At 37.1% G+C, this 24,357-nt stretch overlaps 1 protein-coding gene across 1 annotated transcript in view; it reads right to left on the bottom strand.

Annotated features, from left to right (window-relative positions):
- Positions 1–24,357, bottom strand: part of PCDH15 (protocadherin related 15) — a 1,196,276-nt gene that overhangs the window by 884,392 nt on the left and 287,527 nt on the right. Inside the window, exon 4 of the mRNA XM_081104785.1 lies at positions 2,826–2,901. The gene's annotated coding sequence lies outside the window, so the exon portion shown is untranslated. The remainder of the gene's footprint in view (positions 1–2,825; positions 2,902–24,357) is intronic.

The following is a 24,357-nucleotide window of genomic DNA, read 5'->3' as shown; positions in this document are numbered from 1 at the left end:
GCACTGTACAGTAAAAACTCTTTTGGCTTTGGAGTCAGGTGCTAGTTTGAACCTCAGTTTCTCTGTTTGATGTTATCCAAAATAAGCTTTTAAGAGAGCAAAATCTCTGACAAGCCCAGACTGAATATGCTAACATACTCACGAAACTTTATCCCCCTAGTTTGGTAATGGTATTAATAAACTGAGAGTACTCTCATCACTGGCTTTTAAAATATTCTCTTTCATCAATATTTCCCTTCCTTGTCTTATTAGTGTGATTGACAAAACAAACAATACCCATACATGTAAATATTGCTCTGAATAATTTACATGGTAAATGTATTTATTTAATATAACACTTAATAACAAAAATGATTTGAAATAGTTAAATAAGATATACAAGATGCTTTAGGATAAAACAAATTAAGTAATGAAATCAGAGCATATGGAAGACAACATTTTAGAAAACAGGTAGTTGAAATATACATTAAGGATTTTTCTGCAAATTTACATATAAGCCTTTTCCAACTTGATTGTGTTCTTACTAATTTGTTACATAATAGTACTAAGGGTATACAGATTGCTCAAAGAGAGAAAGATTTTCTGTATACTAAAGTCAGGACCAAAACAAAAAAAGAATTATCCTAAAATCTCAAAAAGGGGAAACTAAAATGTGTCTTTTTTATTATTTATCTTTATTGTTGAAAGTATTATATATGTCCATTTTGCCCTCCATTGATCCCCTCCACCCGCAGCCCCGCCCTAGGACTTCACCACACTATTGTCTGTGCCCATGGGTTATGCATATATGCTTATAAATTCTTTGGGTAATCTCTTCTAGCCCACCACTCCCCACCCCACTGCCTTCTGAGATTAATCAGTTTGTTCCATATTTCCATATCTCTGGGTCTATTTTGTTCATCAGTTTACTCTGTTCATTAAATTCCACATATGCATAAGATCATGTGATACTTTTCTTTATTTGATTGTCATATTTCACTTAGCATAAGACTCTTAAAATATGTATTATACTGTTTAAAGATATTTTTTCACCTCTCATGAAACACAGTAATAATAGCCTAATTTTTATTAGTCAACATTTGAACACACACCTACAATACAAGTGGAGTGGAGTGGGTACATATGAAGAATACTTATTTTCACCTTCAAAGAATTTATTATGATGAAAGAGAACAAATAATTTTTGGATATGAGAGCATTTGTGCTGGAAACTTTGACACTGCTTTAGAATTATCTATCTACCTATCATCTATCTATCTATCTATCTATCTATCCACCTACCCACACATACATACACACATATGCAATTAGGTGAATCAATATGTTAATAACATGTTAACAAGACTTCAATAATAAGATGGTTACACTATATTTTCTTTGAATGGTCTAAGAGGTAAAGCTAATTGAAATTTACTTTGACCTTTAAATAGAAAGTTTTGAACATGAAATTAGTCTTTTCACAATGATCATTTTCATGTTTCAATGTGCTCATCAGCAAGATAACATTTTGATTTTTTAAATCACATGTTCTTTTGCAAGAAAAATTTATTATATGGAATATATTGTTCCATAGAAAATTATGAGTGCATATATGCAGAATAAAGCTATGGATGGAAATATAAGACCTCACGTGCATTTATATCTACACAACATAGACATATGTTATGTACCATATATTTAAAAAACTATAGCACTTTTAAAATTGAGCAAATTTTTTAAAAATGAAATTGTAATTACTGACAAGAGAAAATCATTTCAACTGATTTTCAAAATTCTATAAATTTTCAACAAAATTTTTTGTCACATTTATAGTAACATAGTAAAAATATAGCATTCTAAAAATATTGTTATTTTTAATATTTTACAGTATGGAGGTAGCAAATAATTGTGGAGTGCCTCCTATGCCATAGCATTATGTTAGATGCTGTAAAGTTGATGGTGAACAAAAGAGACAGGTTCTTTACCTTTGTGGAGGCTACATTTATCTGGGAGTGAGAGTAGGCATAAGTATGCACACAATATTTTTTTTATAAGTTGCAGATCATAACTATGTATTTATTCTTTAGAAGCATTTATTTTTCTGAAATATCATGTTCCACGTATAAATATAAATTTCACTGTCTTCTATCTCAATTTGGAAGACACTGTCTATTTCTATGCCTGTTCCAGAAGTTCCTATTTCTGATTCTACTTCAATGGATTTAAAACATTATCAGGCCACTCAAATATATCTATCCTTGAAGATATTATTAGTCAAATTTGATCTTAATTTCTATTTTGTTACTCTAAACTTCCAAAAACCATTTCTTCGGCAATCAAAGCATAAGCCACACTTCAGTGACACATAAAAGAAAATTGATTTTCATTCTGAAAATGTCAAACTTCTGCTTAGAATACTTGGCTACAGTGTTCTGAAACAGCAAAGTTCAAAAAGAGCCTTCGACCTGACAGCCCTTTGACACATGATGATGGATGCAATGTGTCTACTTCTTTACTGCCAGAATGTCTTCCATGAAAAGGAGATAGTCAATGAAGAATAATAAATCTAAACTGGGTAGAAGGTTTGCTTGTGTTAAATGTACTAAAGGAGAAAATACTGGTACTGCACTTCCCTAAGAAGAAACTTTTATAAACTCTGCAATTAACTATTTTCTTTCTTTCTGCTTATGTGAATCAGAATACATATACCTGCATAAAGCAGTTGAGCAATACCTTGAAGTTAAACTCTATACACAGTTAATGAACTGAATGTAAAATACAGATCCTCAAAGGAGAAAGCAAACTATAAAGAATATAATTTTAAGAAAAATGTAACTACTACTCACCCTTGTGTCTTGTCCCACTGTCAATTACTGGTTCTGGCAACTTCAACTGTTTCTAGTGAATGCCATTTCCATTTTCCTATATAATAGAGATATTGATTCAATGCCACATCAAAAGCAAAGACTTTATTAAAGTACAGGACATAAGAACAATTCATTTTCTTACAGGTTATACTAATGCTTGTGATGAATTATCGCAAATTCTGAAAAGTAAATCTTGTATTCATCAATGTAAGTTTTGGAAGCATCCCAGTTCTGATTTAACACTTAACTCTCAGAATGCTTACTCTCATACATTCTCCAGCTTAATTCTTTTTTTAATCTCTTTATTAAGTTATTACATGTGTGTCCTTATCCCCACATTACCCCCCCCCCCCACTCATACCCTCACCCCCCTGTTGTCCGTGTCCATTGGTTAGGCCTATATGCTTGCATATAAATATGCTTAATATAAATTAAGTCAGTTGATCCGGCTTAATTCTTTACTTAGGAAACAAAGAACGCTTCCACCTGAAACGTTTTTATGCCATTTGACCAGAGTCCTAAGAAGTTTGGTATGAATTCTCCCTCAATGACACTTTTAAAATGTGGTGTTTTATATATGGTAAATAAATACAAGGGAATTAAGAACAATTATACAGACTAAAGGTTACTTTTGAGTCAACACAATTTTAGCACTCAGAATATTATACCATACCATTATTTCCTTAGGTTCACAAATTTCATATCTGTGCTTTTTCATATGAGAAATGGATAATATTAAGATAATTTAATGTAAAATCTTAACACATTTTTGGTATTGCTGATATTCCTACTTATTGCTAATAAGTTCTTCCTTAATGTTAAAGAACTTATCTGAATTATTCAAAGCTCTTAGTTTTGTACATAGTACTGCACAAAGTATATACATATCAAGAAAAAGGTTCAGAAATAGAGGAAAATAGCTATAGTTTCTTTTAAATGCATAAACAGGTTCCCCTGAATCTCTGGAGAATATATGAGGTTGACAGATGCACTTAATTTATGAAAAAAAATAATTATTTGCTTCTCACAACCAAACCTTGCCTGTGAACTACTGAATAAATGGAGATAAATATACAAACACTAAAGGCCTGGTGCACGAATCCGTGCATGGGTGGGGTCTGGATGGCCGGACACGATCGCATCTGATAAGGACAGTCCAGTCAGAGGGAGGGGACATGGGAGGTTGGCAGGCCAGCCCCACCCCCTGGTCAAACTACCAGTCGAACTCCTGGTAGAGGGGACAATTTGCATATTAGCCTTTTATTATATAAGATTTTAAAATAGTATTTCTAAAATTATCTATATCAAATAGCAGCAAGTAAACAGTATCATGAGAAAAGAGATAATTATAAAAATCTAGAACACACAATTCAATTTTGAAAATTTGTGTGTGTATATATATATATATATATATATATATATATATATAGGTATATATATACATATATATGTATACACACAAAGTAAAAATCAAAATATGTATAAAAGTAAATGTTATAACTCTTTGGAGTTTAGGAAATATATAACTTTAAGAAAAAAGAAAGGACAGTTTTCTAAATTTTTTTAAAAAGTAAGCTTATATTCCTCTATTTTTTTTCACAATAACATGTAAACTTAACATCTGTATATAAAACATATCAGCTGAACAGTTCCCGGCAAATTATTGATGGAGTAAGGTAGGATCTTCAAAATTTGTACTATCTATTAAGCCCTCTCTAGCCCCCTGGTACCATCTGAGACATTTTTGCACAACTCCAAGGAACACATTTGAAAACTCTTGGTATAGAAAAATTTCTTAACATACTGTAATAACAGCTACAAAAGGATATTATAGGCTGGATAAAGTTGATTTTTCTCAATTATGTATTCAAAATAACCATAATAAGTAAGAAGATAATTATATAGTGACTTCTTGACTATACATGGGTTCTGAGTATAGCTTCAAAAACAGAACTTAGGAGTTCTTTATATTCCTGAAAAATGATGAATCTGCAGTGAGTCCCATTCTAAACAAACCATTCTGCCCTGTACTTTGGTTCTATCTGGTAATACAGTGGGGTTACTCACCATTATTACTATATGTGTTATAACATATAGCAGACACTGTAGAAGCTTTGCAAATAAACTCAAAGTGTTTAATGCCTCCAATGTGAGGAGGCAGGGATGCATGAAACAGAAGTTTGTATAATTTCAGCTAATTATAATTCTGTAGAAAACTTAATTTTATATGATTGTGAATATACTTTATAATTATAGTTCCAAAGACCAAATAATTATTGAAAATTATACTTTTTTTTTTTAACACATCACCAACCCTAGATTTGGGGAAATATAAAACAGAATTTATGTCTACAGTGTAAGATTTAAGTAAATAGTTTATATATTTCAACAATTAAGAGGTAGGGTAAAAAGTGACATGTTAAGTTAGTACCAGTTCCTAGGTTATTTCAGTTATTGTGAATATTAATTTAAAAAAACATGTTTTTCTGTATCAATAATTTCAACAGTACTCCCTTTAAGGTTCCTGTAGTACCAAGACTACACCCATGATTTTCTGACTTCTCTGGACTTTCCCAATATTGCATACAATCTATCCTATCTAATAATAGACAAAAATGGTAATTGACCATACCTTCACTACACCCCCATTGGCTAATCAGCAAGATATGCAAATTAACCACCAACAAAGGTGGCAGTGAATTTGCATACATAGGCGCGAAGCAGCAGAGCGAAGACTGAAAGTGGCTCCGGCCGGAGCAGCGAAGGCTTGAAGGCGGCTTCGGCTGGAGCAGTGAAGACTGAAGGCAGCTCCAGCCGGAGCGAAGTCCTGGGTCTTGGGTGCTGGAGGAAAACCGGTGCTGGCAGCCAGGGGAAGGGAAGGCCTATAGCATGAATCTTTTCGTGTAACAGCCATCTAGTATATATATATAAAAGCCTAAGCGACAGAATGACCCAATGACCAGTCGCTATGATGCAAACTGACCATCAGGGGGCAGATACTCAATGCAGGAGCTTCCCGCTGGTGGTCAGGGAGCTCCCAAAGCCAACCTCATGCATAACTTCCATGTTCCCTCCCCCGGCCCAGCCAGCCCTGATTGGTGGCCAGGTAGAGGGAACCCACCCATGCACAAATAAGTACCTGAACACTAAAAATTTTGAAGAGTAAGGAAGGTAACAATTTAAATAATATATTTACTTTGCTAAAAAAGTTTTATCAACCATTAGTTGACATGAAAGTGGACAAAAGTCTAATTGGACAGTTGTTTAGAGTTTATTAATTAAACTCTAATTAAAGAACAAAGGAAGAAGAAAAGTAGGAAGGGAGGGAGGGAGAAAATGAGGGAGAGAGGATTGACAGGGAGCAATCACACTGAGAAAAAACAATAGAAGATTATTTGTTTTTTACAATGTGACAAAACTTTTATATCTAGTGTAAATATTTTTTATAAGGTCGGGAAAATAGCTAGAGAGAATATAATACCACCATCACCAACTATCACCCACTTGAGTGAAAGATTTTAAAAATAATTGGGGGGAGAGAGCACTGCATACTAAGAAATCCTATATAATAATAGCTCAGCGACAGAAAAGGCAGAATGACCAGAACAACTGCGGTCCACTGCTCTGGATGGCCCCGCCCCTCAGCAGGGCCCCACACCCCGATCTGGGGTGGGGCTGGCTGGCAAACCACCCTGGCCCCTGGCCCCAGATGGCCTTGCCCCCCCCCCCCCAGTGGGGATTCCCACCCCAATCGGGGGTGTGGCCAGCCTACAAACTCCCCACAGCCCTTTGCCCCAGCCAGCCCTGCCCCCAGCTGGAACCCCCCCGACCTACATTCGAGGTCCCCATCAGGGCAGGCCAGCTGGCCCCCACCCATGCACCAAGTCTCTATCCTATATAATAAAAGGATAATATGCAAATTGATCCTAACAGCAGAACAACCAGAACGACTGCTCGACCAGGCACTATGAGGCACACTGCCCACTTCTCAGTCCCTCCCCCCAGCCAGCAGGCTCCAATTGCACAATAGCGAATGGGGAACCGGGGTGGGTGGTGGCGGGGGGCAGGGCTGGCGAGTGGGCGGAAACAGCCGACCTCTCAGTCCTATCCCCCGGCTGTCAGGCTCTGATCACCTGATGGCGAATAGGAAATCAGGGTGGATGGTGGGGGCGGGGGGGACGGGGGCAGGCCCAAGTGAGCTGGCGGAACTACTGACCTCTCAGTCCCTCCCCCCAGCCAGCTGGTGACGAGTGGGGAACCGAGGGTGGGTGGCTGGGAATGTGGGTAGAGCCAGGCCAAGGCCCCTTCCCTGCCAGTTGCCCTACACACAGAGTGCAACCCGCAGCAGGGGGTGGGCCCAGCAAGCAGTTTGGAACGGACAACCTCTCAGTCCCTTTGCTTGGCTGTCAGGCTTCAATCACCTGATAGGTGAATGGGGATCAGGGGTGGGTGGCGGCAGGCAGCAGGGCTTCCTGCAGGCAGCCAGGGAAGATGGCTCTGATCACAGGCCAGGCCTAGGGACCATCCTGCACATGAATTTCGTGTACCAGGCCTCTAGTAAAAATCATACAATTCCACTGGTAGAAAGTGTAGGTGATTTTTCTCTCTTACTTAGGATGTTTTATTGTTTGGGTTCCAAGATACCACACCTCTGGATTTCTCTCCTACATGTGTCTGCTTCTTTGCTGGCTCCTTCTCATTTCTCTCCCACTACATGATGGAGGTCCCAGGGCTCTGACACTAAGTCTCTTATGCTTTCTTCACATAGCAATTTTCTAGATATTTTATATCTAGTCTTATGGAATCAAGTATCACCAAAACTGACATCTTCAGTCACATTTCTCTAGATTTTTGGTTTTGATTTTACTTGAATGTCTATAGTCATTTTAAAATTAACATAGCCAGTGCCAAGCTCCTCATTCTCCCTTCTTCCTCCAAATCCCTTCTTCATAGTTCTCCCTTTTTCTGTAAACGACAATTCTATCTCTAGCTTATGCCAAGAAAATGATGCATTCCACACACTATATCTCAAAGTTAAAATTTACTATTTCTCCATCTTACATTTTTCACCCGTTTCTAGGTTCAAGATGTGTTCTCAAATTTCTAATAAGTCATATGTTGTTGTTTGTTTCATTTTTCTTACCATCACCCTAACAACTTCATTCCGTTTCATAAAATCTTAACATAGTTTAAGCCATGAACTGATAAAACAGAGTGATACAATGGAGGAGACTGGAGTTTTGGGGGATTTTTATGTGAATAAGGATTTGATTACTCATCTGGGAAAGAATGCTGTTCAAGATGTGGAAGGGCTGAGTAGTGGTGATTGTGTGGCACAACTGTCACATCTGCAGTACATTTAACCAAACAGGGAAAAATGAAATAAGAACTCAGACATAGAAAAGACCTTCTTGAATCTAAGAGATAAAAGCCATTTAAATTTCAGAACAATCTTAAATATTACACTTAATTTAACCCTTTAGAAATAATAAAATAAAATTTTCCTGGTTTCTGTGGAATAAATTTTATGACTACTTACCTTCTTAAAAAATCTAGAGATTCTCAAAAGACTAAAAACATTGCATTGGTTTTCCTTAAAAACCCTAAGAACTTGATTTTTAGTGACATAAATATATATGTGTATTATCAATCAGAATAAATTTACATTTCAGAAAAAATCACCTGTACATATTAGTAAATTAACAAAAATATGCTTTTTAATTAATGGGAATTATAAGACCTTATTATTTATTAATAGCATTGCTTAAACCTAAGTTCTCATCTAGTCAAAATACTACAACTTTTTTTCTTTCATGATAAGAGAATGAAAATGTTCAAATGAAGGCAAGGTCTTTGATTTTTTTTTTTAAAGCAGTGTTAGCTTAGGAAAAGACTGCCATGAAATCCTAGAGAAAGCCACTAAGAGAACAGGGTTTTATTTGTGACCAAAGTGATTAATATGACTTTGCAAAAAGCTTAGTGACTATTTTGCATAACAAAATGTTCAATGAATGGCCACTTCAGAGCACTTGGATATTATAAATCATTATAATACCAGTTTGAAATCTAAAAGGCCTTCTACTACCCAGCATGCTACAGTAACTCCATGAAATCATTTTCAGCATAGTTCAAGAGTATGCATCTTGTCATTACTTTTCCCTGCTTAGATAGTGCACACAGAACACACCATTTTTTAAATTGCATTTTATAGAATATTTATGACATTATAATGTAACAAAAATTTAAGCGTGCAAAAATGCAAAGATAAAGCACTATGTACATTAAAACAAAGGCAGGATTTAAATATATGTACAGTTAAAAGATGTTTTTCTTTTAAATAGTCCTTGAGAAAGTTTTTATTAGAAAAAGGCATTGTTCTTCTGTAAGTTGCAAACAGCTTCACAAATTCTAAAAGCCTTTGAAATATAAAGATCTACAAAAAAGATCTACAAAAAAGCCTTTGAAATATAAAGATCTACAAATTTAAGCAACAGCCAGCTTTGTAAAATGCAGAGACCAGAAGCTGATTGCTTTCATTCGGATTCCAGTTCACACTTTCCCATCCAATCAGCCATTTAAATACATTTGACAAGAGCTGGAGAAAGATTCTGTAGATTCTGAGTATGCTTTGTAATTGGTAATAAATAAACACTGTAGAATTTCTGCCTACATTTTTAATGTTTTTCTTTGCCTCCAATGGCCCATTAAAGCTCTGTATTCCACAGTGGCTGCACCAGTCTGTATTCCCACCAGCAGTGCAAGAGGGTTCCTTTTTCTCCACATCCTCTCCAGCACTTGTCGTTTGTTGATTTGTTGATGACAGTCATTCTAACAGGTGTGAGATGGTACTGCATTGCTGTTTTGATTTGCATCTGGTGAAGACACTGTGAAAAACAGTATGGTGTTTCCTCAAAAAATTAAAAATGGAACTTACATTTGACCCAGTAATCCTTCTTCTAAGAATATATCCCAAGAAAACAGAAACACCAATCAGAAAGTATACATGCACCCCTATGTTCATAGCAGCACAATTTACAATAGCTAAGATTTGGAAACAGCCTAAGTGCCCATCAGCAGATGAGTGGATTAGAAAACTGTGGTGCATCTACACAATGGAATACTATGCTGCTGTAAAAAAGAAGGAATTCTTACCGTTTGCAACAGCATGGATGGACCTGGAGAGCATTATGCTAAGCGAAATAAGCCAGTTAGAGAAAGATAAATATCACATGATCTCACTCATTTATGGCATATAATGAGCAACATAAACTGATGAACAAAAATAGAACCAGAGTCATAAAAGTATTGAATAGACTGTCCAACTTGTGAGGGAAGGCGGGGGGTGAGGGGTTAAGGGATCAACCATATGCATGCATATGAGCATAACCAATGGACACGGGCATGTGCTGGGGGTGGGAGCAGCCAGGGAGAGGTCAATGGGGGAAAAGGAGACTTATGTAATACTTTAATCAATAAAGAATTTAAATTTTTTTTAAAAAGCTCTGTAGTTAAGTTGTCAAAGCACAGGAGTCCTTAGTGAACTACATTGTTATGAGGGGAAGATGACAAAACAGGAATCGAGTCTCTAGGTAATGTGAAGGGATATGGGTGAAGGGTGAGCATATAAATACCTTTCTTAAAAGACTGTAAAAATTTACATGCCATGTATTTTTCTTCCACCTTTCCAGATTTATCCCACCTCACAGGAAATTATAGTTATATTCAAATGCTGAAAGCTGTTAAATCAATTTTACAAGAAGGCCATTCGCTGAAGTGGCTCTAAGGTTCTGATGGCCTATGTAAGGAAGACAACAAAAATATATGCCTGTAAACACCTTAAATTTACAAAATCAAAGGCTAAGAGCAACCAATCATAAACAGCCATTGGGCTCTAAGCTATACCCAAGCAATACTTTCCTGGCTTTGTTGTATGTCTTTTCTCTATAAATATTTTCCCTGAGCTCCTGATGGTGTAGCACTCCTGACCATCTCTGGTTGGGGCACTTCCAGCTTTGAATTAATAAATGCTCAAACAGACTCTCAAAATTATTAATATGCCTCAGATGATCTCTTAGCAAAACTATTATGGCATTTTTAATTTGGATATTTTAAATACTTATAGAGTTGAAGGTTTTAATGAGCTTGCTCTTCTTAAAACTGTCAATTTTGTCAATCTATTCATTGCTTTTATCTAGAGTAAGTCCTACATAATCTCAGGTAGGTACTTGGAAACTGTGCTTTTAAGTGAAATGCATAACAAAACCAATTTTACCACGAGGGTAATGCATATAAACAAAAGTTAAGTTCCTAAATCATATTTCTGGTCACAAAAGATGAGACCAAGACAATGCCATAAAGGTGACCTTGTTAAAAGTATCTGTTCTCCTATTACCCTCCTCTCATAGTTACTTTTCCACACTTGTCTCTCTTTGTTCAATCTACCGTAAAAGCATGTAGGTGTCTCCATTTCTTTGGGGCGTCATTTCCTTATAAGGACCACTATGTCATGTAAAATTTATATAAATATGTGTGTTACTCCTGTTAATCTGTCTGCTGTCATTTTAACTCTCAGGCGCAGATGAAAACACCCTAAAATGGTAAAGGCAAAAATCTGCCTCCCCTGTTCTTGCGTCTTATAGCATTTGACATAGATGATAAATGACTATCACCAAAAACCTATCTTTTTCATTTCCATTTACTTTTCTTCCTTCAAAACTAATTCTTTAGTACAGAAATTAGATATTGATTTCTATTTATTTTTATATTAAGAAAATTTATACCAAATATTTTCATCCCTATAAAATTATTTTGATGTGTTAAGAGATGCAATTATGAATTATTATATTCAGAACTTTCTATTTCACATATTGTACTGTAGTTTGTCAACACATCATGGAAATCAAAACATCCAATTTTACAAATAGTTTTATCTTTGTTACAAAAATATAATCATATCCTCAAATCCTCACTAATAATATGTTATTGCATAACTCTTCTTGAGTACCGTGACATAAAATCTATTTTAAAATTGATACTTGCTTATTTTAATTATCAGAAGGTACATTTTGGTTTGGAATTTAGATGTGAAAAGTGCTATCAATTTCAATCAAATACTGCCTATCAAAGTATGTCAAAATTGTGAAAAAAAATATGAAGAATAACAGACACAAATCCTTGTTATGGGAGAGTTTGCCAATGTAAGAGATCAGTTGACTCCAGCCCACATATAACTGTAAATTAAGGGAGAATGTAATAAATACACATAATACTGTGAATCACTGAGGAGATTCAGAGAGTGAAGCAGTCTGTAACAAATCATGAGATGGCTTCACAAAATACTGAGAGAGAGGAAGAGAGAACTAATGGCCACTTACCCAGAAACTAGAACGACAGAAACAATGGGCTCCAGCAAATGACAGTGAAGGTCTGTCACCACTAATAGTCTGCAGCAACTAATCACTTTTATCCTCCATGACAACTAGAACCACACAGCTGGTAGACTGGAACCAAATTCCCTACAAAGCTTTATAATAATTTAATGTCCACAATAGTCAGACCACACAACAGACAGGCCACAGGTCTTCCTGGCACCCGGACCCACCTCTCTAAGTGGTCCCAGAACATAGCTGGGCTTCACCATGGCAGACCTGATGGCCAGATACCTAGGAAGACCACACAATAGCCACAGAGCCCCTGATCCTTAGGCCCTATGTCCTGAGACCTCAACCCACCACACAGTCCACCACACCCACACACCCCAAAATGAGTGAAGTCACTTAATACGACTGATGCTCTTAGGTCCCCCTCAGAGATTTACAGAGCCCATGCTTTCACATTCAATTAGTAGAGGAAAATACACTCAGAAAAAATAGAGAGAAAAAAATCATTTGAAGGAAACTGGCTTTTCAGCCATCATGCCTGGGCCTAAAATAGAGACTTGGCTTGCGAATTGGGACTTAGCTCAGATAGTTTAGCAAAGCAGAGTGGCCTGTGAAGTGCTATTTAAGCTGAGGCCTGACGTATGGAAGATGATAGAAGTTGGAGGAAAATACCATTTCAACCAGCAAGAAAAAGACACGTTAAAAGCAAGCTGGAGTAAAGGAAGTAGTCAGAAATTCTATGATTTACAATTCTTTGAGTTTCATTAAGCATATTTAAATTATTGTATGCCTTTGTTTTTAATTCTGAAAGTTTAAAATTGTTTTGAAAGAATGGCTTCAAAAAGCATTTACATCATAGCGTCTTTGCAGCTGTAATGTTTGAAACAGAAAAACCTGATAAGACAAGGTTTCTAACAGTTGTGAAAACAAAAGAGAGAAAACAAAAATAGAAATAGATATTTTGTAAGGAAGACAAATTTCTATTCTAATATCTTTAGTTTCAAAGTGGTGTTTTATATTAATGTTTGTAGTATTTAAGATATTAATACTTGGCAATAATGAGTTCACCAGACTCTTTAGCTTATAATTATTAAGCAAATGGGTTTTCCAAAGTAATTTACTGAGTTCTATTTAAACTGTGTGTTCAATTTGTACTCTCTTATGAAAAAATACTAATATATGATTCTTTTCTATTTATAATGCTACTGAATTGCAGGTCTTATATTAGGACAAAACTGGTATCTTGAAGCAAAATTACTACAGACCGCGTCTGTCTGCATACAAGCCCTTGTTTACAGGACCTTGAATGTTAGCTCTTTTCATGTTAGTTTTTAAGAACTACATTTATGTTATTGACAAATAATTATCTGAGAGTACTAATATTTTAATTAAAAAAATTGGAAGCATTAAAAGCAGAGCAAAATTTGAGGTCCCTAACACCAATCAGGTACTATATTGTATATAATTGCACACAGGGCATTATAATTATTTCTATATGATATTAGAGGCTCAGTGCACGGGATTTGTGCACTGGTGGGAGGCATAGCCTGTGGAGATCAGCCCGCTGTGGGAGTGCCACTCATCCCAGTCCAAGCAACTGTGGACCCGCCCTCTGAGCGGCTGCTCCCACTGTGGGAGTGCTGCTCATCCTGGTCAGCCAAGTGGCGCTCCCACTGTGGGAGCACACTGACCACCAGGAGGCAGCTCCTATGTGGAGCGTATACCCCCTGGTGGTCAGTGCGTGTCATAGCGACTGGTCGACCAGTCGTTCTGGTCATTCTGCTGTTCAGTTGCTAGGCTTTTATTATATAGGATATTTTATGTTGTATGATTTAAGGAGAGTTTGTATAAAATTAAGTTTAAAATTATTTTATAATTTTCAGAAGCTGAATATTGATTTAAAGTCTTTTTGTTAGGAAAGAATTTTTTTTTATTAAATAAGCATTTAAGCAGTATCCTATCAAATCTACAAATTTTAGATGACATAATAAAATTTTTTAGTATTATCACAAATATACTATCCACCTCCCACCCCTCACTAGATTTAAGTCTACAATGACCTCACTTTCTTTGGTAGGACTGTCCTTCTTTCAGAGGTTGTTTGTTATTGAGAGAAGGTCCAGAGTTTTGGCATGATGAGGTGGGTATTATAATGTATAGAAGAATCTGGCAAAAGATCTTTGGCACTCTGAGGTTCAAGTTTTTCTAGTAAAGAAATACTGAGTTCATATGTAGGAGGTATATTGCAAAGTTAGTAATTCTATCCTGGCCAATATTTTATTTTGTCAATATTTGAAGACAAAGCAAAACAAATGACACCAATAAGAATCAAATAAAAATACTACAAAAAAATAAATCTGACTTTAGGGTGTGAAATTTAGTCCTAATTATTTTTATTTACTATTAAGACACCTACCTTTTACCACCACACACACACACACACACACACACACACACACCACACTAATACACACATATACAGGCACATGCACACAACAAATCATATTAATTAATGACACAAATGAGACAATCTGGGATAAATCTTGGCTCTGTCACAAAATAGCTGTAAACTTGGGCAGGTTATGGAACCTCTGGTTTTACTTTCTTTATCCAAAAAAAAGATCTATAAAGAACATCGTACCTCATGCTGTTGTAGAAATAAATGAATTGGTGTATGCCAATCACTTATAACAGTGTCTAATAAATAGTAACTTCTAAGTAAATGTAAAATTATATCATTACCACTACTATGTTAACGCACAGCAGTAGCAAGTCTGTGGAGATAAGATAGGGGAAAATGAGGGTTCTATGGAAGGAAAGAAATTTAAATTTAATTGGTAGAAATGAACTTGCGTTTACTCAAGTTAGGAAATCATTCAGCAAGATTGTACACAATTCAGATAGAGAGAGCGGCTATGATCAATGAACTTTTTCTGGCTTTAGAAGCAAATGAGGTGGAACACCACTTTCAGATAGCAATGACCAAGGGCGCCCTGGGCCTGATGCCAGGTGCAAAGTGCAGGTTTCTGGAGGGGTGAAAATGCTGGGGGAATGCCTCCACCCTCATTCTCCAGCAGTTTTCCCTTAGAGTATAACAGGGCAATACTAGATCTGCACACCCTTACCAGGGTTTGGAACCAGTGTAACCACTGTTAGGATCCAGAGTGCACCTGCTGCCCTGAGAAGTGGGTGCTGGGGCAGGGTGGGTGAGCAATGCCAGGCTATGCCCTTAACTGGCTGAGACTTTGGATGTGTCACTTCTTCTCAGCCTTGTGGTTCTCCTCAGCTAAAATTAAAGTGGTGGAAGCAGATTTCTGGATCATTCCCAACCCTTCCCCACCCACAAACTGAGGCTTCCAGCAGCTTCAAGATAAAGCCCAAAAATGGAGGAGAGACACACAGAGATATGTAACTAGGAATTACTGAAACAACTATTTAGGCGATATGCATATTCTCTTTTTATGTACTTCATTAATCAGATGTTAGGAACATTTGAGACTTTGTCAAATTACTTGGTACAACAAATGGAGTAGCATAAAGCAAGGAAAATGAACAAACTATGACTATCCCCAGCAATGTATATAAGTTTCACAAATACTGACTAAAAAAAAATAGAAGAAAAAGAGTTCATATTGTATAATTCCATGTATATACTGTTAAAACAGGTCAAACTAATTCTGGGGGTTAGACATCAGGAGTCTGGGTACTTATAGAAAGTAGTGACTGAAATGGAGCATCAGAAAGTGTGCCGCGCCAGCACAGCCAAGGGTGAACCTGAGGAGGGGCAGTGAAGGATTAAAGAACACAGTCACAGAGAATACATCTGGGGCTCAGTGAATCTCCCATGCCTGGATGAGGACACAGAAAAGATCCAGCTGGCAAGCCTGAGGCTCCATTTTATAGTCAGAGATAAACAAGGGTAGATTAACACGTATACAAATGCTCTTGTCTTGGCAACACCTGCTGCATCTCCCACAGCCCATTAGCCACTTAGGAAGGAATTAGGGAGGGCTACAAGCTCAGGCTCAATTATGCTAGGAGAGCTCTCCCTCTAGGTGGTACCCCTTTGTGGCCCTGCCACAGGTCAGCCCCAGGCTTGAGCCTAGAGCAGCTTCCTGCAAGAAAGATCCTGGGTGCTTATGAAATTTTGTTTCTTGATCTGGATGTTGTTTACATGAGTTTGTCAATTTTGGTAAATTCAACCTAGCTATACTCTTCTGATTTATATACTTTTCACTCTGTGTTGCATTTTAACTAAAAGTTAGCATTTTAAAGTTCACTTTAAAAAAGAGCTTTGATGAAAAATAAATCAGGGAACATTAATCAATAACAACTAGGGGTGCTGTTTAAGGCAGTGTATTAGGTAGGGGCATTCTTAGGACTTAAATATGAGCATAAACTTGAAAGTAAAGTGGCAGTGCATGACTATCCAGAGGTAGAACACTACAGTCAGAGGGAACATCAAATGCAAAACTGTGATTGAAGTGTAAGTTTGTCTGATCAAAGAACAGTGAGAGTGTGATGCAGCTTGAGGGCAGAGAATGATGGTGTCAAAGCAGTAACCAAATTGGATGTGGTCACACATGGCCTTTTGACCACTGTCCAGACTTGGATTTCTTTTACATTGCCTATGAACCAGTATATATATTTTTTACATTTTAAATATTTTTTAGTGAAACATAAAAAAAGTTTATGTAGCAGAGATTGTATGTGGACCACAAACACTAAAATACTTCCTTTCTAGTCATTGCTAGAAAAAAAAAAATAGCAAACTCAGATTAAAAACCATTATGATTTGAGATGTGAAGAATCATTTATTAGGATTTACATTTGATAAAGATTATTGTGAGATACATGGTGAACACATTGTGCAGGTGAGCAAGAGTGCAAGCAGGAAGATCTGACAGCGGTTCTCAACCTGTGGGTTGCGAACCCTTTGGCGGTTGAACGACCCTTTCACAGGGGTCGCCTAAGACCATCGGAAAACACATATATAATTATATACTGTTTTTGTGATTAATCACTATGCTTTAATTATGTTCAATTTGTAACAATAACATTGGGGGTCACCACAACATGAGGAACTGTATTATAGGGTCGCAGCATTAGGAAGGTTGAGAACCACTGGTCCAGGCAATAGATGGTGATGGTTAGGTCTAGGATGTTAGCCTTGGAAAAGCCAAAAATTGAATGGATAAGAGATATGATTAGAAAGTAAAGCCAGCTGAGTTTACTGATGGTTTAGTGTATGAGAAAAAAGAACAGACAATGATAAGTTCTAAAACTACTATATATTATTTTTTCTGAAAACGGAAAACCCATACTATATACTTTTTGATAGTGTTCAAGTTACAGATGATTTTTTTCTTCCCATGAAATTGAACTCTTCTCACAGATTCTATTACTTCCTCAGTTTCTTTTGTTGAAAAGAAAAAAGAAAGCTGCTATAGTAAATAAGTGAATAAAACATTAACAGTGATAAAAGTTATCATCTTTCTTAAATATAATTTTAAATATATTTCCATTTTAACCACTGTTTTCATTATCTGACACTAAATATCAAAATAACAGGTTAAGAGTGGCAAATGTATTTTATTAAAGACATGGAAAATAGCACAACTACATCCACTTTAAATATATTCTGCAATTTAAAAGACTTACTACATATCTAAAGAGTTAAAAAACTATTTTTATTTATGTGCTTAAGTAGCCTAAAACATTTTCCAATTTTGCACAGCTAATCCTATTTAATAAAAGCCTAATATGCTAAGTGTCTGGTCTTCCAGTTGCCCGTTCAACCAATCAAAGCGTAATATGCTAACGATATGCTAAGGCTACTCAACCACTCACTGTGATGTGCACTGACCACTAGGGGGTAGACAGTCAACCGGTCAACCAGTCACTATGATGTGCACTGACCATCAGGGAACAGACAGTCGACCAGTCAACCAGTTGTTAAGACATACAATGACCACCAGGGGGCAGACACTCTGACTGGTAGGTTAGCTTGCTGCTAGGGTCTGGCCAATGGGACTGAGTGAAATGGGCCAGACACACCCTGGATCCCTCCCACAGTCCCTCCCCGGTTCTGATTGTGCACTGGTTGGGTCCCTCAGCCTGACCTGTGCCCTCTCACAATCCGGTTTCAGCTCAATCCTGCAGGCCAGACTGAGGGACCCCACTGGTAGATGAATTTGTGCACTGGGCCTCTAGTCTAAAATTATCATTTTTTTAATAAAGCTTTATGGTATCTGTTTATAATAAAATTAAAGTCCTTTAATGCTGATACTTCTACTTTCTTAAAAGACTCAAGAGTTGCCCTGACCAGTTTGGCTCAGTGGGTAGAGCGTCAGCCTGCAGACCGAAAGGTCCCAGGTTCAATTCTGGTCAAGGGCATGTAGCTTGGTTGCTGGTACATACCCAGTGGGAGGTGGGCAGGAGGCAGCTGATCGATGTTTCTCTCTCATTGATGTTTCTAACTCTCTATCCCTCTCCCTTCCTCTCTGTAAAAAATCAATAAAATATATTTTTAAAAAAGATTCAAGAGTCGTTGCTATCTACTCCACTCTTACGTTAACTAAATAAATAAATAAATAAATAAATAAATAAGTAAGTAAGTAAGTAAGTAAGTAAATAAATAAATAAATAAGCAAGCAAGCCCTGGCAAGTGTGGCTCACTTGGTTGGAGGCTCATCTACTGCACCAAAAGGTCAAGGGTTCAATTCCCAGTTAGGGCACATGCCTGGATTTCCTGTTTAATCCCCTGGTTGGGGAGCTGGTGGGAGGCAGCCAATCTATGTTTCTCTCTCTTCTCTCTCTCTCTAAAAATTAACGGACATGTACTCCATGAGGATTTTTTAAAAATTCTAATTTCTCATTATTCCAATACCTCTATTTCTCCTATATTATTGACCTATTAACACATTCAATCATTTGCTTTCTGAAGAAACTTTACATTGGTCAGTCTCTTAGAAAGAGTTACATGGTGTATATGATGAACATTTCATCATAAACAACAATTTCAACAAGAAGAAAAATCTTAAGAGAAAAATGTTCATTTATAACAAAGAAACCTTTCATTTTATTGCTGCTTAGGCTATTTTTCTCCTTTCAACTGATTATCATGGTCTGAATATTGAATGGATACCACTAAGAGAATAAACTGTTGCTTCCAACTTTATTGGCCATGTCACAATAGTGAGTGAGTAGCTTTATGAGCATGAATAATTCCACTATTCATTCATGTGCTTTTTCTGGTTATAGTTGAAGTTTAAATATGCTTTTTATGATTTACAGCACTTTATTGCTTACCAATAAAGTGATCATTAAATAATTATCTATAAAATTAATATTATTATGGGAATCTCTAGTGCTGGATATGAAGGAATGTGTATGAGTATGGAAGGGCAACAGTGGAACACCAGTCCTATCCATCTCACTAGATAGTATAGATGCTACAGATTAGCTATTTAGTTTTAAAAGAAATAATTTATCCACTGCTTTCCAAATTTAGTTATTTGCCTACATTAAGCAAGGTAATCCTTTTATTTTTTCATCTTAAAACATGACAAGAGAAATTTTTATCTATTTTTGGTTTCTTGGAATTCAAATTAAGAAATTTTATTATTTATAATCACATGCATGTAAATATATTTTTAAATGTAATGTGTAGCAATTTTGCCAATAAAATATTCTCTCCTTGTTTTACATAATTTACTATTTAAATAGCATAAACCATAACCCTTTATTTGCTATAAAGAAATAATAAAATAGATGTATGTATCTGTAACTGAAGTGAGGTCAGTTAGTACAACCACTTTATGGTGTGTTCGGTGGGATTCTAGTGATGGTATTTTTCTGCTCTCCAGATTCTGGTTTTGCTTTGAAGTAAGTAGAAGCTCTATAAGATATCATTTAAGAACTTGGTTTTACATAAACCTATATTCAAATCTCAGCTCTACATATTAGTTCTATCTAAACATTAATGGAACTTCTGATATACACATGAATGGATCTCATAGCCGTTATATAGAGCAAAAGAAGGCAGTTACAAGTACTGCACACTTCATCAATACCTTTGTTTGAAACTCAAGAACAGACAAAACTGATCTATATTGATAATAGTCAAAATAGTGTTATAAAGAAAACTTGTGGGATCATAGAAATTTCAGTATCTTGATATGAGTGGTATTTCTGGGGGTTGATACATACACAAGAATTTATCCAGGAGTATACACATAAAAATGCAGCAGACTGTTAAGAAAGGGTAATCGTTTATCATATGTAAGTTTTGATTCAATAATGAAATATGTAAAGCAGTTTGCACAATACCTGGCATAGTAAGTGCAAGAGACAACATAAGTGTCACCTAAAACCTTTAGAAATTAAGTTCCAGTCACATTTAAGCGGAAGTGAAGACGAATTACAAGAGAAATATTAATTTTAATAATTTCATAATTGGCGTAAAGTTCTGTTAATATATATCATGTATAGATGCTTAGGATAACATCTGCATGCCAATAAAATATTAGTATAGATCAGCGATTGTAACCCATGTGCCACAAGAATTTTTAAAACATGCAATACCTGGGGCACTGACCTCTTTTCCCTGAGAGTGTCAAATAAAAAATGACAACACCCAACACAACAATACCATCCAGTGTGAGTGACAAAAAAAATTATACCTCTTTTTGTCAGATCGGCAAAAAATACATATTTAATGTGCTGCAGAATTTTAGAAATCAGTGTATGTGTGCCATGAGATGAACAAGGTTGAAAAATCGCTGATCTAGATGGTAGAAAAAAACCTGCATATTTAGGTAAAGGTTCAGAAAATTTAAGAGAAAAATAATTTAGCTTCTATTAATGTGAATGATAAAATACTTGAAACTTGTTCAGTGCCGAAACCATAAGATCTGATATGGTAGATAACAGGAATTAGTCTTTATAAAATAGTTGACCCACTTACAAAATCAAACTAAATTGCCTCATTATTTTTGACATTAATAGAAATGCAAATCAGATGCAATCAGTTGCATTTAATAAATTGATTTAGACAGGTGTCTTGTACAATATCCCTTTCTTCAGAAAAGAAAATATACAGTTTTTAATGGAATCAGTTTCATATTTTCAGCCAAATTCATAGTAATTAACAGGTGAACATATAGGCATACCGATTTTTTGTTTTATTTTGATCCAGTCTTGTGTTGAACATATCAGAGATTGTAATTTTTCATTCACTACTGAACATTATATCTTTTATTATAGCTTAGGCTTTTTTTTTTCTTTTTAAGTTCATTGATTTCAGAGAGGAAGGGAGAGGGAAAGAGAGATAGAAACATCAATGAAGAATGACAATCATTGATTGGCTGCCTCCTACATGCCCCACCCTGGGAATTGAGCCCACAACCCAGGTATGTGCCCTGACCTGGAATCGAACCATGACCCTCTAGTTCATAGGTCGATGCTCAAACACTGAGCCATGCCAGCCAGGCTTAAGACTGTTTTTAATTTTGTGACATATTTTGTTAGTTGTAGGTAAAAACAATGTTGCATGCCCAATCTCACATTTTATCCACTTATTATCACTTTCCCAGGTATAGCTATAACTACAAATACTATTTATGTAGACACCACTTACCTCCTTAAATCAACTAGTGTTTTGTAATATCATCCTATCTAATAAAGAGGGAATATGCTAATTAACCCTCAGGCCATCGCAAAGATGGTGACACCCACAGTCAATAAGGAGGGAATATGCTAATTGAGTGCCCTGCCCTCAAGGATGGCAGTGCCCATGGCCAATAAGGAGGGAATATGCTAATTGACTGCCCCACTCTCAAAGATGGTGGTGCCCACAGCCAATAGGAGGGAATATGCTAATTGACTTCCCAGCCCTTAAAGATGGCGGTGGCCAGTCCCCTCAGCCCCCCAGCTGCCCAAGGCTGGCCTGAGGCTCCGGTAACCAGGGCCGGCCGAAGCTTACACTGCTGGAAGTGACAGCAGCAGAGATGTGATGGGGTGTCGCCTTCCCCTGATCGCTGAGTCGCCTCCCACCCCTGAGGGCTCCCGGACTGTGAGAGGAGGCAGGCCAGGTGAGGGACCTCCTCCAGTGCATGAATTTTCATGCACCAGGCCTCTAGTATTTGTGTGTGTGTGTGTGTGTGTGTGTGTGTGTATAAAATTTCAGAGAGAAAGGGAGAGGGAGATAGAAACATCAATGGTGAGAGAGAATCATTGATAGGCTGTCTCCTGCAAGTCCCACACTGGGGATTGAACCCACAATCTGCACATGTGCTCTGACCAGGAATTGAACCTTGACCTCCCAGCTCAACCACTGAGCCATGACAGCCAGGCAGTGCTTTGCTATTTCTAATGAATGTAATGTTCCTAATATCTCAACACACAGTTTTCTTTTTGCCTTTTCAAGCATTCCCTTATCATTTTAGACATCTTTACACTATTTTATTGCCTCAGGAATGTAGTATTAGGAAACTAAATGATGTAAGTAAAAGAGCACCCAGTGTGGTATTAGGACTCGATTCAAATCTCTGCTCTGCTATTTACTAGAGGTATGGCTTACCCCTGTTCTGTGATCTCTTCAGGTTTAGTTTAATCCCTTTCACAATGGGAATAATCATATCATTACAGTACACTTGCAACAGCAATGATGAGATCAAGTGGCTAATTATTATCACATAATCCCTTAATAAGTAGTACTTTTATGTAGACTCATTTCTTATACTGCCCTGGAATCCCGGTAAGTGCAGAAAAAGTGCTCTCAAGCCACAGGTAAACATTTGCACCTTTTACCACAACTTTCCTCAACAATTTTCATGGGACACATACTGCATTCCCCCCCGCCCTATTTATGGTGACTCATAGTATGATACTCTGAATAAGACAGCATGTCACTGAAAATCCCAATGTTTTGGGATTCTGAGAGAAATGGTTAAGAAGAGTAGAATAGACTTTATTAAATAATGTTCTTCCTTCAAATAAATCTTTATCCAATAGTCCTGTGTCCTGTAAATGTTTTCTTTTTTTTTTCCTTTATAGTCAATGTATTGGGGTGACACTGGTTAACAACATTATATGGATTTCAGGTGCACAATTCCATATCACGTTATCTGTACACTGCATTGTGTGTTCACCACACCAAGTCAAGTCTCCTTCAATCACCATTTATCCTCCGTTTACTCTCTTCCACCTCTCCCCACCCCCTTCTACATATCTTGTAAATATTTATCTGTTATCCAAATGTTTATCCAACTGTCATGCTTTTTTTAGTAGGATAAAGGGATTCTTTTCATTTCTTTAATTGCGATGGCCTTTGGATATTCATTTCCCTATCTGAGCAATGAGAAAGCAATGTGGAACAAACATCTCTCTTCATTGGCTAGATCACCCCATTGGGCACCCTAGGATGAAATATGAATTCCTTCAAAGACTGGACTAAATTTGTGAACCCTCCTTCTGTCTCTTTGATTGACAAAGACACTAGGGAGTTATGTATAGTGCTTCTCATCACCTGACCTATGTTACAATCTCTATCTGTCTATCTATCTATGTACATATATAACTCTAATATACAAATAGACAGAACGGTGGAACAATTGAACAACCAAACAACCGGTCGCTATGACTTGCACTGATCACCAGGGGACGCATGCAGAACATGGCAGGTGTCAGCAACACATGGCAGAGCACAGAACATGGCAGGCATCGGCACAGTGGTATGATGGAGCAGGTGAGTGGGGGTGCCAGACTAAGGTGTGGTGCAGGTCGCTGTCATTGCGGAGCGCCTCTGGTGGTCACTGAAAATTCTTTGCTCCCCTGCACCACGGTCCTGCCCAGCGCTCGAACCTGCAGCTGGCACCCACTGCCGGTGATGGAGCCGCCGCTTGCACTCACTGCCAGCACCTGGCACCAGCCCCAATCACTCGACACTGTCAGCAGGTGAGAGCAGCTGTGGGCCCTGATCGCCCCTCAGGGCTTCTCCACCTCCCGCTGCTCTTGAGGGGTGATCTGGGCTGGTATCTGCCACTCGCACCTGCTGCCAGCTCCTAGCACTGGCCCAATCGCTCGTCACTGTCAGTGGGTGCAAGCAGGTCCAGCGCAGTCAGCACATG

This window comes from Myotis nattereri, assembly GCF_964212035.1.
Source record: "Myotis nattereri genome assembly, chromosome: 13".
Classification (NCBI taxonomy): Eukaryota; Metazoa; Chordata; class Mammalia; order Chiroptera; family Vespertilionidae; genus Myotis; species Myotis nattereri.
Note: the sequence above shows the minus strand (reverse complement) of the source record. Positions and strands in the feature narration are given on the sequence as shown.